Raw genomic sequence first — 12,547 nt, 5'->3', positions numbered from 1 at the left:
TCTTTTATTTATTTTTTGTAAGTTTTTTAAGTTTATTTATTTTGAGAGAGAGAAAGAGAGAGAACAAGCGCGCGCGTGCACGTGCGTGCAGGGGAGGGGCGGAGGGAGAGAGAGAATGCCAAGCAGGCTCTGCTCTGTCAGCCTGGAGTGATGACTGCAGGATCATCAATCTGAGCTGAAAGGGTCGGTGGCTTAAGTGAGCCACCAAGATACCCCTGTATTCACCCTTTTAAATAACTGAATGAGTGTTTATTGTGGGATTACAACCATTTTTAGAGCATTTATACTTTGGGGAGGGGTGGATAGGGAAGCACAGATTTTAAAAACTGGCTCAAAAAGATTCTTTGATTACTTATTTGATCAGCCATTAGCACTCGTACATTAGCTGTAGTTTCTGAAGTTAACGCTAAGTATAGGAGACGTATCTAAAGGCAAGTGCCCATCTTTGTTATTACACAAATTCCTAACTGAAGAGAATATCTAAAGATCACCAAGGATCTTTAGACAGCAAGGAAAAATTTAAGAAACTTTTGATACCTAAAAACAATGTTACTAAAAATTAGGAGTAAGACGAGTTTTTATGAAGGGCAGAAAAGCTTGTGTTAGGATTTCAAGTGGAAAAACAAAACCATGATTTAAAATTTTATGTAGTAGGATCTCAACTTAAAGAATAAAAAATATTGAAGGAAGTATACAGAAATGTCACCAATGCTCTGAGTTGGAGTAGGCAGGATTTTCAACGTTTTTGCCATAGGTTTCTGTATTTTCCTATTTAAAAAAAAAGATCACAGCGCCAAAAAACAAAACAGACTTTTAAGTTAAAGTGATAATTCTATTAATTCTATAAAATTATAATAATTCTATAAAATAATTGTGTAAAAAGCCTACAGAATCAGCTGAGTTTCCATTAATGACACAAATAATGACAAACCATTAAAAAACTGCGGAAAGTCTTTAGCAAGGTTTAAAAACAAAGATGTGATATGGATGATGTAAGTATTTGGCAGATGAATACACTATAGTATTACAGTACATTCAAACAAGAACCACAGATTCCACTGCAGCCTGTGAAAGTGCGTGCGTGCGCGCACGCGTGTGTGTTTAATCAGACCCGATTTAAAGAAGAGTAAAATTACCGGCAAAGGAAACAACCATCAAAACTAAAAGGCAACCAATGGGATTGGAGAAGGTATTTGCAAATTAACTATCAGATCAAGGGTTAGTGTCCAAAATCTATAAATAACTTATCAAACTCAACACCCAAAAAACAAATAATCCAGTGAAGCAATGGGCAAAAGACATGAATAGACACTTCTCCAAAGAAGACATCCAGAAGGCCAACCGACACATGAAAAAATGCTCCACATCACTCATCATCAGGGAAATACAAGTCAAAACCACCAAGAGATACCACCTCACACCTGTCAGAATGGCTAACGTTAACGAGTCAGGCAACAACAGATGTTGGTGAGGATGCGGAGAAAGAGGATCTCTTTTGCACTGCTGGTGGGAATGCAAGCTGGAGCAGCCACTCCGGAAAACAGTATGGAGGTTCCTCAAAAAACTAAAAATAGAACTACCCTACGACCCAGCAATTGCACTACTAGGCATTTATCCAAGGGATACAGGTGTGCTGTTTTGAAGGGGCCTGTGCACCCCAATGTTTATAGCAGCACTATCAACAACAGCCAACGTATGGAAAGAGCCCAAATGTCCATTGACGGATGAATGGATAAAGAAGATGTGGTGTATATACATACAATGGAGTATTACTCAGCAATCAAAAAGAATGAAATCATGCCATCTGCAACAATGTGTATGGAACTGGAGCATATTATGCTAAGCTAAATTAGAGAAAGACAAATATCATATGATTTCACTCATATATGGAATTTAAGATAAAAAACAGATGAACATAGAGTAAGGAATAAAAAATAACATAAAAACAGGAGGGAAGAGGACAAAACATAAGGGACTCTTAAATACAGAGAACAAACTGAGGGTTGCTGGAGAGGCTGTGGCTAGGGGGATGGGCTAAATGGACAAGGGGCATTAGGGAGGACACTTGCTGGGGTGAGCACCAGGTATTCTACGTAGGGATGAATTGCCGGATTCTACTCCTGAAATCATTACTACATTACATGTTAACTAACTTGGATGTAAATTTTGAAAAAAAAATAATCGATTAAAAAAATAAAAATAACACTGACATTATGACTAGATAGGATTCAAGCATACACCGTGCAGGGCTGCTTAAGTGCTAGGAAATGCAACCACACTGGGACTGATAGGTTTACTGTTAATGATCATAAAGAATCTGCAGAAAATGAATATTTAAACCAGGGATTCAAGCATCTCTATCCAACCTCTTCTAGAACTCTAACACCAACTGTATGCATCTGAATGTTTATCTCCTTACTTTCCCTAACACAACACTATTCCCACATTTTCTTCATTTTTATGCTTCACAATCTTTACTGTCTTATGTTCAAATCTCTGTTCCAGTTGTAGAAAGTTCAACTCAGGGTCCAATCTTTCCATAATGTCCTCTTCCTCAATAGGAAGAAGAATGCCTATATTGTGAGAAATTATCTTAAGATTCACATAAAACAATTAGAAAAAATTGCATCCTTCACACATCCCCCACCCCCCCCAACCCTGTAAGATTATAAGCTCTCCAAGATCAGTGATGTTGTCTTTTATTTCTTTGGTCTCCCAAAAATGAAAGTGATATTATCTATGTAAAATGTTTTAAAAAACAAAACCCATAGAATATTTTAAAAAAAGAAGTTAAATTACTTTTACATCATAATGCTCTGTAACCGATTTTTACACTTAATACAAGCTTAATAAATTTAGTAAACTTAAAAACTTCCCACGTATTTTTCCAAGGCATCAACTAACCCTCTTGGTTGCTTTTTTTTTTTTTTAAACGTTTATTTTATTTTTGAGACAGAGAGAGACAGAGCATGAACAGGGGAGGAGCAGAGAGAGAGGGAGACACAGAATCCGAAACAGGCTCCAGGCTCTGAGCTGTCAGCACAGAGCCCGACGCGGGGCTCGAACTCACGGACCGTGAGATCATGACCTGAGCCGAAGTCGGACGCTTAACCCAACCAAGCCACCCAGGCGCCCCTCTTGGTTGCTTTTTAATGGCTTTGCAAATGTCATTAAAATGTCGGCAAACATAATTTACACAGGTGGTTTAATTTAAAACATAGGTGTCGTTTAAATCATTCAGGCTGTTTCCAATTTTCCCTCCTAAACAATTGTGAAAGGCAATGAACACATAAGTCGATTTTTTTTCCCTTTAAACAACTCTCATAAATGGAATGCCCGGGTAGAAGACTCCTGTTCCATGGCCCCACGGTGCCTCCAGAAAGGCTGTGAGAATTTACACACCCTCAGTAGTATGTACGTGGCACCTGTTCCTTACTCACCAACACCAGGTATTGCTGTTAAAAACAAACAAGTACTGACAGCACATATTTTGATTAGCAATTTCTACTCTCTTTCATGTTTCCTACAACTTCCTATTTTTTTCTTTCATGTCTGACCATTTCACTCTTCTCCTGAAGGCTCATCTTTACGTGCTGATGTGGAAGTTCTGTACATGTTACGTGTTACATACATCATCCTGGCTTGTTGTTTGTTATTTGTATTGTTTATAATTTTTGACAAAGAACGAATTAGTTTCAGGTGTAACAACATGATTCAATACTGGTATAGACTGAAAAATAATCACCATAGTAAGTCTACTTATGCTTAACATCCATCACCATGTTTATAATGTTTTTGACAAAAGGGAAGTCTAAAACTTTTGTTGTCCTAATTATTAGTCTTTTCTTTTGTACTAATGTTCCTGGAAAAGGCCCTTTTCCATCCAAGTCTGCATTCTTAGTGCTCTGATCATTCTACTTTTTGTTTAAAACTTCGATCGATAGGGAACAGATTGGCCTGTAGCGTGTGAAATAGGAGCCTAACTCCGGCTGAAAAGATAGCCTTTGTCCCAACAAGACGTACTAAATAATCTATACATTTCCCTGATGTGGAACACTAATTCTATCACGTTATCAAATTAGCATCTCCCTTTTAAGTAGCAGAAAAGTTATAATCCTAAACCAACAAGGAAAGAAAGACTCATCCCTGTTCTCACCAGAGGAAACCCTGGCCACGCCAGTATTGCCTCATCAGAGCAGGTCTTCAACTCTCAACTGTTTAGCAGTCTTGGAAATAAGGGGAACAAAAGCAACCCTCTCCTCTTGTGCTGGATTTAGTAAATGAATATGCAGGAAGCAGTGCATTTTCTGACCTCCAAGGCAGACACCATGGCACCTGAGCCTGATGATCTTGTGTAAAACAATCAGGCGGCTGGATAAAAACATCTCTCATGCTGTGGTATCCAAAACAGCTTTAATGTGTGGTAGAAGCAAGGTAATTCTAGTATGTGCTATGTGTGACATCTTCCTAATCAACAGTAAACCAAGTTTTATTTAGAATCACTGCTGGCTAAACTCTTTAAATACATTGCAGCGGCTAGACCCCATAAGAATGGTTCTTGACTTTAAGTTGTTTTTCCTGCTTGCTTTAAGGATTTAAAATAATTCTGCATCCTGCAAAAGAACTCAGAATAAGCCCCTAGAATTCTAAGAACAAGGAAAAAGATTATCATAGTCACCATCCTGAGCAGCAGAGGAAGAAATCGTTTGAGAGCTTTTTATACAACAGTTCTATGAAGTCAAAATTACTCCTATCCTGGGAAGCATTCCCATAACATTCCATAATTCCAAATGAGAAATCTGAGACCTGGAGAGGCTTAGTAACCAGCCTAAGGTCAGGACACAAGCAGAAAGTGTCAAGACCAAGATTGAAACCAATATTCAATGCCTGTAAAGTATATTCTCTCTCTGCTCATCTTTATTGTATTATGAGACAATGAAAGGGTCTTTGAAGTAACTGATTAACAGTTAAACTAAAAACAGTGACAAATACTTTTCAACTATGACATTAGCCTCAATTTAAAAATAATACCCAATGTTGACTGGAGCATGGTGAAGCCAACATTCTTACGTTGCAATCATGGTATAAAGGGATATGGAACTTCTGGAAAGCAATTCCGTTATCTGAGCGAAGTGACTACCAATATGCCCAGGTTTTGATTTACTTAAGCTACTTTTAAGAATCTGTCACAAGAAACTTCCCCCAACTTTCACAGTGAGAACTGCCCGTCATAGAATCATTTACGTATATGATACAGAGGTACCCCACATATTTAAGAGGAATAGTTAAAAGTCGCTGCACATGCTGAATGTAGTAGTCATTAGAAGTGATTACTCATGTTAAGAATCACTAAGACAGGACATAAACTTAGCTGGATTTTATTTAAAACCACAAATAAAAAAACCAGTAAGGGGTGATTTCTAAACTTCTACAGGCTAAACTTTTTAGAATTTAGCCAACTGCTATAATTAAATGAAGCAACAGTCAGCTTACTCTTCACCACTATTTGTTGTTTAAAAGATAAAAACTATCTCAAAACGACAGTACAATTATTTAAAATTTAATGCTTGGAGGAACGTGTTTGTATGTGAAACAATGTCTTCTGTATCATCTAAAAGACCATTTGCAAGTAGAATATGAAGGAAGTCAAGGCTCTCTGCAGTCAGAGCATCTTACAGCAGCTAGAAACCTTAGTGGTCGATCATTTTAATTACACAGAAAACTAGTCTCAGAGGTGACATGAGCCACCAAAGTCATCGGCTGTTTGGACACCACTTCTGAACACCAAAGCTGTTCCTACAAAAGCGAACACAGTGACTTCTTCTCAGTGGGCTCATCATAATACCAGGTTAGTTTCATGATTCACACTTTCCACTTCTTTTCTCATTGAATCAGGAGTTAATTCGCCATTCTGATAACCTTACTTGTCAAGGGCCACTGATACATCAAGGGTCAGTGATATGCTTTGGAAATAAGGCACGATGCCAGTACAACATTGTGAAAAGGAAAAATGTCTAATGCTAATAGCTTATTGTGCAAAGGGGATATAGTATGCCTAACAGAAAAATATCATTTATAAGTTAATAAGTTATAAGTTTACATGGTTATAGACTTGAGACATGAATGAGGAATGACTTTCCATATTTCACCTTTAATTCAGATTAAGATAGGCATATTAGATTTATTTAACCAGCTCTTTTACTGTGACCAGTATCAATGGCACAAAAAAATCACACACAACTACTGGCCAAAACAAACCTGAAAAACCTGCATTGTGAAAACCACAAAAATTGTTGACACTGAAGAAGATCTAACTAAAAGGCAAGACCTCCCATATTCATGGACCAAAATACTTGATATTGTAAAAATGGCAGTACTCCACAAATTGATCTATAGATCAATTTTAATGCAAGCTCTATCAAAACCCCAGCTTACTTCTTTACAGAAATTGACACAGACCCAAAGGTTCATATGGAAATTCAAGGGACCCAGAATACCAAAAAGATCTTCAAAAAGAACAAGTTAAAAAAACCTCACACTTCCTGATGTCAAGGCTTATTATACCACAGTGATCAACAGTGTCATTTTAGCAAAGAGACACACAGATCCACAGAACGGATTTGTGAGTCCAGAAATAAATCCTCACATTTACAGGCAACTATTTTTAACAAAGGTGCCAAGACATTTCAATGATGGAAACATTACTGTTTTCAACAAATGGTGCTGGTACTACTGGATATCTACACGCAAAAGAATGAGATTGGACCCTGTATTTCATTGAAAAAAATGAATGAATCACAGACCTAAGCCTAAGAGCTGAATGTATAAAAATCTTCTAAGAAAACACACGCATAAATCCTCGTGAGCTTGCATTGAGCAATGGCTTCCACACGGAGCATCAGAAGTAGAGAGAAGATCAAGGTGGCCAAGGAGGGGGACCCTGAGCTTACCTCCTCCTCCCCTAGACACAGCAAGGCTTCAACTCTATATATAATAACTCTCTGAGGATGCCCTCAAGACTAGCAGAACAGCTCTTCTGCAGCCACAGATAAAAGGAAAAGCAACATCAAGAAGGGTAGAGGGGCAGAGACACAATATGCATGGGACCCATACCTCCAGCACAGGAGCACACAAGCAGGAGCTCTGTCACAGGCCCAGAGATCCTCCCTGAGGAACAAGGGTTGGTTCAAGCCCCACATTGGGCACCTTCACCCTAAGGGCCTTGTTATAGAGTCCCTATAACATCTGTGTTTGAAAATCAATGGGACTTCAACTCTAGGAGAGCTGGAGCACTACAGAAAACCACTACCCCATTCTTAACAGGCCTGTGCACAAACTTAGTGGCTCTGAGACACAGCAAAGCAGGAGCAGTTTGAAAAGCACCTGGGCTATAAATGAAAGACATTTGCTAAGTTTAAGACATGTGCTGAGGAGGCAGGGATTATAGGAACTTTCTCCAGGATGGAAGTGCCAGTGAGTGCCATTTTTCTGCCCTCCTGCCTAGCTGGCCCAACACTGGTGGACTCCACTTCTGACATTCGTCCTCTACATCACTAGCACCACCTGCCCTGCCTCAGTACTCCCCTGTGGATGTGCCCTCTTCAACACATCTCCAAAGTGGCTCCAGCCCCATCTCACCCAGCAGGAGGTCCTAGTTGGGACCAGTCTCCCCCCCTCCCCCCGCCACCACCCAACACCCAAGGAGCTTCTATCTGCAACATGCAACAGGCAGCCTCAGGCAGAATGGTACCCTTCCAAAGCAGATCCTTCCAGGAATTGGGGGAGGACTAGCCCCACACACCAGTTTGTCCACAAAAGCAAGGATCCAATGAAAGAGGAATGAATACACAGCCCAAAAAAGGAAGCACCATGGAATGCTTCATTTTGATGACCGGGGCGGGGGGGTGGTGGTGGTGGTGGGGTGGGCTTCTGGGCCCCACAACATGGAAACAAACATACAGAGTCAGGCAAAATGAGGAGACAGGAATATGTTCCAAACACAAGAACAAGACAAAATCTTAGAAAAAGAACTAAATGAAACAAAGATAAGCCACCTGATAAAGAGATCAAAATAATGGTTATAAATAAACTCATCTAATGCAAGAGAAGTATAAAGGAAAAGAGTGAGAACTTCAATAAAGAGATAGATTACATTGTTACAAAATAACAATCCTAGCTAAGAATGCAATAACAGAAATGAAAAATACACTGGAGAGAATCAGCAGATTAGACAATGCAGAAAAATAGATCAGTAATCTGGAAGACAAAGTAGTGGAAATGATCCAAGCTCAACAGCAAAAAAGAAAAAAAGATTTTAATGAGGATACTTAGTGAATCTTCTGAGATAACATCAAGGATACTAATATTTGTATTCTGGGGCTCCAGATGGAGAAGAGGCAGAGATAGGGACAGAAAATATACTTGAAGATATCATGGCTCAAGACTTTCCTAACCTCGGGAAGGAAGCAGACATCCAGGTTCAGGAAGCACAGAAAGCCCCATACAAGATGAGTCCAAAGAGGTCAACAACAAAACACATTAATAATTAAAATGTCAAAAATGAAAGATAAGGAGGGGTGCCTGGCGGGCTCAGTGGGTAGAGCATGCAACTCTTAATCTCGGGATTATGGGTTCAAGTCCCACAACGGGTGTAGAGATTACTTAAAATCTTAAAAAGATAATAATAAAAGATAAGGAATCTTAAAAGCAGCAAAAGAAAAGCAATTAGTTACATGTAAGGGAACTATTATTAGGTTATCAGCTGACTTTTCAGCAGAAACTGCAGGCTAGAAAGGAGTGGCATGCTATATTCAAAGTCTGAAAGGAAAAAAGCCTACAACCAGAAGACTCTCCCCAGCAAGATTATCATTCAGAGTTGAAAGAGAGATAAAAAGTTTCCCAAACAAAAGTCAAAGAAGTTCATCGCCATGAAACTGGCCTTACAAGAAATGTTAGATTTCTTTAAGCGGAAAAGGCCATAACCAGAAGAAATCAATGAAAGAAAAAAAAATCTCAGTGGTAAAAGCAAACATATAGTAAAAATAATGGGCCAACCACTTATAAAAATAGTGTAAAGATGAAAAGACAAAGACAGTGAAATCAATTGTATCTACAATAGTTAGTTAAGGCATACCAAAATGAAAAGATGTAAAATATGACATCAAGTACATCAAACATTGTGAGAGAGGGAGTAGAAACGTAGTGCTTTAAGTAACCACCAATTTAATACAGACTGCTATATATATATAGGGTGTTATATGTAAATCTCATGGTAACCACAAACCAAAGACCTATAAGAGATACACCAAAAAAACAGAGAATAGAATCCAAACATAACACTAAAGAAAATCATCAAGACACAGGGAAGAGAGCAAGAGAAGTAGAAGGAAATAGAACTATAAAAACAACCAGAAAACAAAATTGTAATAAATTCATACTTCTCAATGATTAAATGTAAATGGACTAAATGCTCAAATCAAAAGACATAGACTGGCTGAAAGGATGAAAAAACAAGACCCATCTATATATTGCCTACAAGAGATTCCTTTTAGATGTAAAGACACACAGACTAAAAGTGAAAGGATGGGAAAAAAATTAGCCACACAAATAGAAACAAAAAGAAAACGGTCAACAATACTTCTATCAGACAAAGCAGACTTTATAAGAAAGACTAACAAAGAAGGGAATTACATAACAATAAAGGGTTCAACCTAACAAAAACAATTTAACAATTATAAGCATCTATGCCCCCAACATAGGAGTACCTAAATAGATAAAGCCAGTATTAACAGACATAAAGGAAGAAATTGCCAACAGTATAAGAGCAGGGGACGTTAACACTCCACTTACATAAGTAGACAGCATTCAGAAAAAAATCAATAGGGAAATAGTAGCCTGAAATGACACACTAAGCCGGATGGAATGAACAGCTATAAACAGAACATTCCATCCACTACCAGAAAAATACATATTTTTTCAACAACACACGGAACATTCTCTAGGAGAGAGCACAAGTCACAAAACGAGTCTCAATAAATTTAAGAAGACTGAAATCATTTCAAGAATCTTTTCCAACCAAAATGGTATGAAACTAGAATAAAAATTAGAAAAAAAAACTGGAAAAGATACAAACATATGGAGGATAAACAACATGTTACTAAACAACAGATCAGTGAAAAACTCAAAGAGAAAATAAAAAAAATACCTTGAGACAAATGAAAACGGAAAAACATTCCAGAACCCACAGGATGCAGCAAAAACCTGTACTCTGTCCACACCACCCAGAGTAACCTACAGATTCAATGCAATCCCTATGAAAATGCCAATAACATTTTCCACAGTACTAGAACAAATAATCTGAAAATTTGTGTGGAACCACAACAGACCCCAAATAGCCAAAATAATCTTGAGAAAGAACACAGCTGGGTGTATCACACTCCCAGATTTCAAACTATACTACAAAGCTGTAGTAATCAAAATAGTGTAGTACTGAAAAAATAGATACATAAACCAATACAACAGAACAGAAAACCCGTAACTAAACCCATGCATATAGGTCAATTCACCTATGACAAAAGAGGCAAGAAGATAGAGTGGGGGAAAGACAGTCTCTTCAATAAATGGTGTTGGGGAAACCGGAAGCTACTTGCAAAAAAATAAAACTGTACCCCTTTTTTACACCATACACTAAAATAAACTTGAAATGGATTGAAGAGCTAAATGTAAGACCTGAAACCATAAAACTAAAAGATAGGCAGTAAACTTTGACATCAGTCTTGCCAATATATATATTTTTTTGATCTGTCTCATCAACAAAGGACAATAAAAGAAAAAACAAACAGGACTGTATGAAACTAAAAAGCTTTTGCACTGCAAAGGAAACCATTAAGACATGAAAAGGCAACTACTAAATGGAAGAAAATATTTGCAAATGATATATCCAATAAGGGGTTAATATCCAAAATACATGAAGTTTTATAATTCAACACCAAAAATGAAACACAACCAAATCAAATAAGAGTCCAAATAAAAAGTGGGCAGAGGAACTGAATAGACATTTTTGCAAAGACATATTGATGGATAACAGATACGTGAAAAGATGCTCAATGTCACTATTCATCAGGGAAATGCACATCATAACCTCTATGAGATACTGCTCTATACCCATCAGAATGGCTATTACCAAAAAGACAAGAAATAACAAGCACTGGTGAGGATGTAAGGAAACCGTCATGCACCATTGGTGGGAATGTAAGCAGGTGCCACCACTATGGAAAGGAGCAGGGTGTTTCTTCAGCAAATTAAAAATAGAAATACCATATAATCTGGCAATTACACCTCTGGATATTTATCTCAAGAACATGAAAACACTAATTTGCTTTTGTTTGTATTTTTGTTTGTTTGTTTGTTAACAACCAAACCCAGCACATTCGGCCAGTATGCAGCCCAACGCGGAGCATGAACTCACAACCCTGATATCAAGATCTGGGCTAATACCAAGAAACAGACACAACTGACTGAGCCACTCAGGCACCCTGAAAATGCTAATCTGAATAGATTTACGTACCCCTAGGTTCACTGAAGCATTATTTGCAACAGCCAAGTATGGAAGTAACTTAAATGCCCATCAATAAATGAATAAAGAATAAGTTATACATATACATATATATGTATATATGTATATGTATTACCATAGATATATATATCTTGCAAGTAAACACACACACACACACACACACACACACTGGACTATTAGCCATAAAAGAGAATGAAAAGATGCTCAATATCATTATCCATCAGGGAAATGCAAATCAAAACCACAGTGAGATACCATTTCATACTCATTAAAATGGCTATCATAAAGAAAGATAAAAGCCAGTGTTGGCAACAATGTGAAGACACTAGACCCTTCATACACTGTGGTGGACATATAAAATGCTGCACTTTGGAAAACATTCTGGAAGTTTCTCAGTTAAACAGAGTTATCATACCATCTAGCTTCCTATTAAAGGCAATCTGATTTTTTTTTAGTTTTTTAATGTTTGTTTATTCTTGAGAGACAGAGAGACAGAATGTGAGCAGGGGAGGGGCAGAGAGAGAGGGAGACACAGAATTGGAAGAAGCCTCCAGTCTATGAACTGTCAGCGCAGAATCCGACATGGGGCTTGAACTCGCGAACTGTGAGATCATGACCTGAGCCGAAGTTGGATGTTTAACCAACTGAGCCACCCAGGCACCCCAAAGGTTATCTGATATTTAACATAAAGTCATTCTACAGCATATTAGCTCTCTTTTTCTCCCAAACACCAGGATGTGCTAAAAAAGCAAAAGAAAATAAAAATCTCCAAGTGTGTAAAATAGTTTTTGTTGTTGTTTTTAAATCAGAAAAGATTTGGTAAAAATATATTAAAACTCAGGTGACCGGGGAACTTTAGAATTTCAGTCACTTTGGATGGTTGAGTCTTCTCTAGCTTTAAGAACTTAGAAAAGGTTAACAATTGTGATATAATTCCCTCACACGCCCTGCCTTATTAAGCTGAGAAACTGG

At 37.9% G+C, this 12,547-nt stretch overlaps 1 protein-coding gene across 5 annotated transcripts in view; it reads right to left on the bottom strand.

Annotated features, from left to right (window-relative positions):
* MTUS1 (microtubule associated scaffold protein 1) overlaps positions 1-12,547 on the bottom strand; it is a 171,155-nt gene that overhangs the window by 53,929 nt on the left and 104,679 nt on the right. The gene's annotated exons all lie outside the window — the stretch shown is intronic.

This window comes from Panthera tigris, chromosome B1, assembly GCF_018350195.1.
Source record: "Panthera tigris isolate Pti1 chromosome B1, P.tigris_Pti1_mat1.1, whole genome shotgun sequence".
NCBI lineage: Eukaryota > Metazoa > Chordata > Mammalia > Carnivora > Felidae > Panthera > Panthera tigris.
The sequence above is the reverse complement of the archived record's forward strand: the minus strand, read 5'-3'. Positions and strand labels throughout refer to the sequence as shown.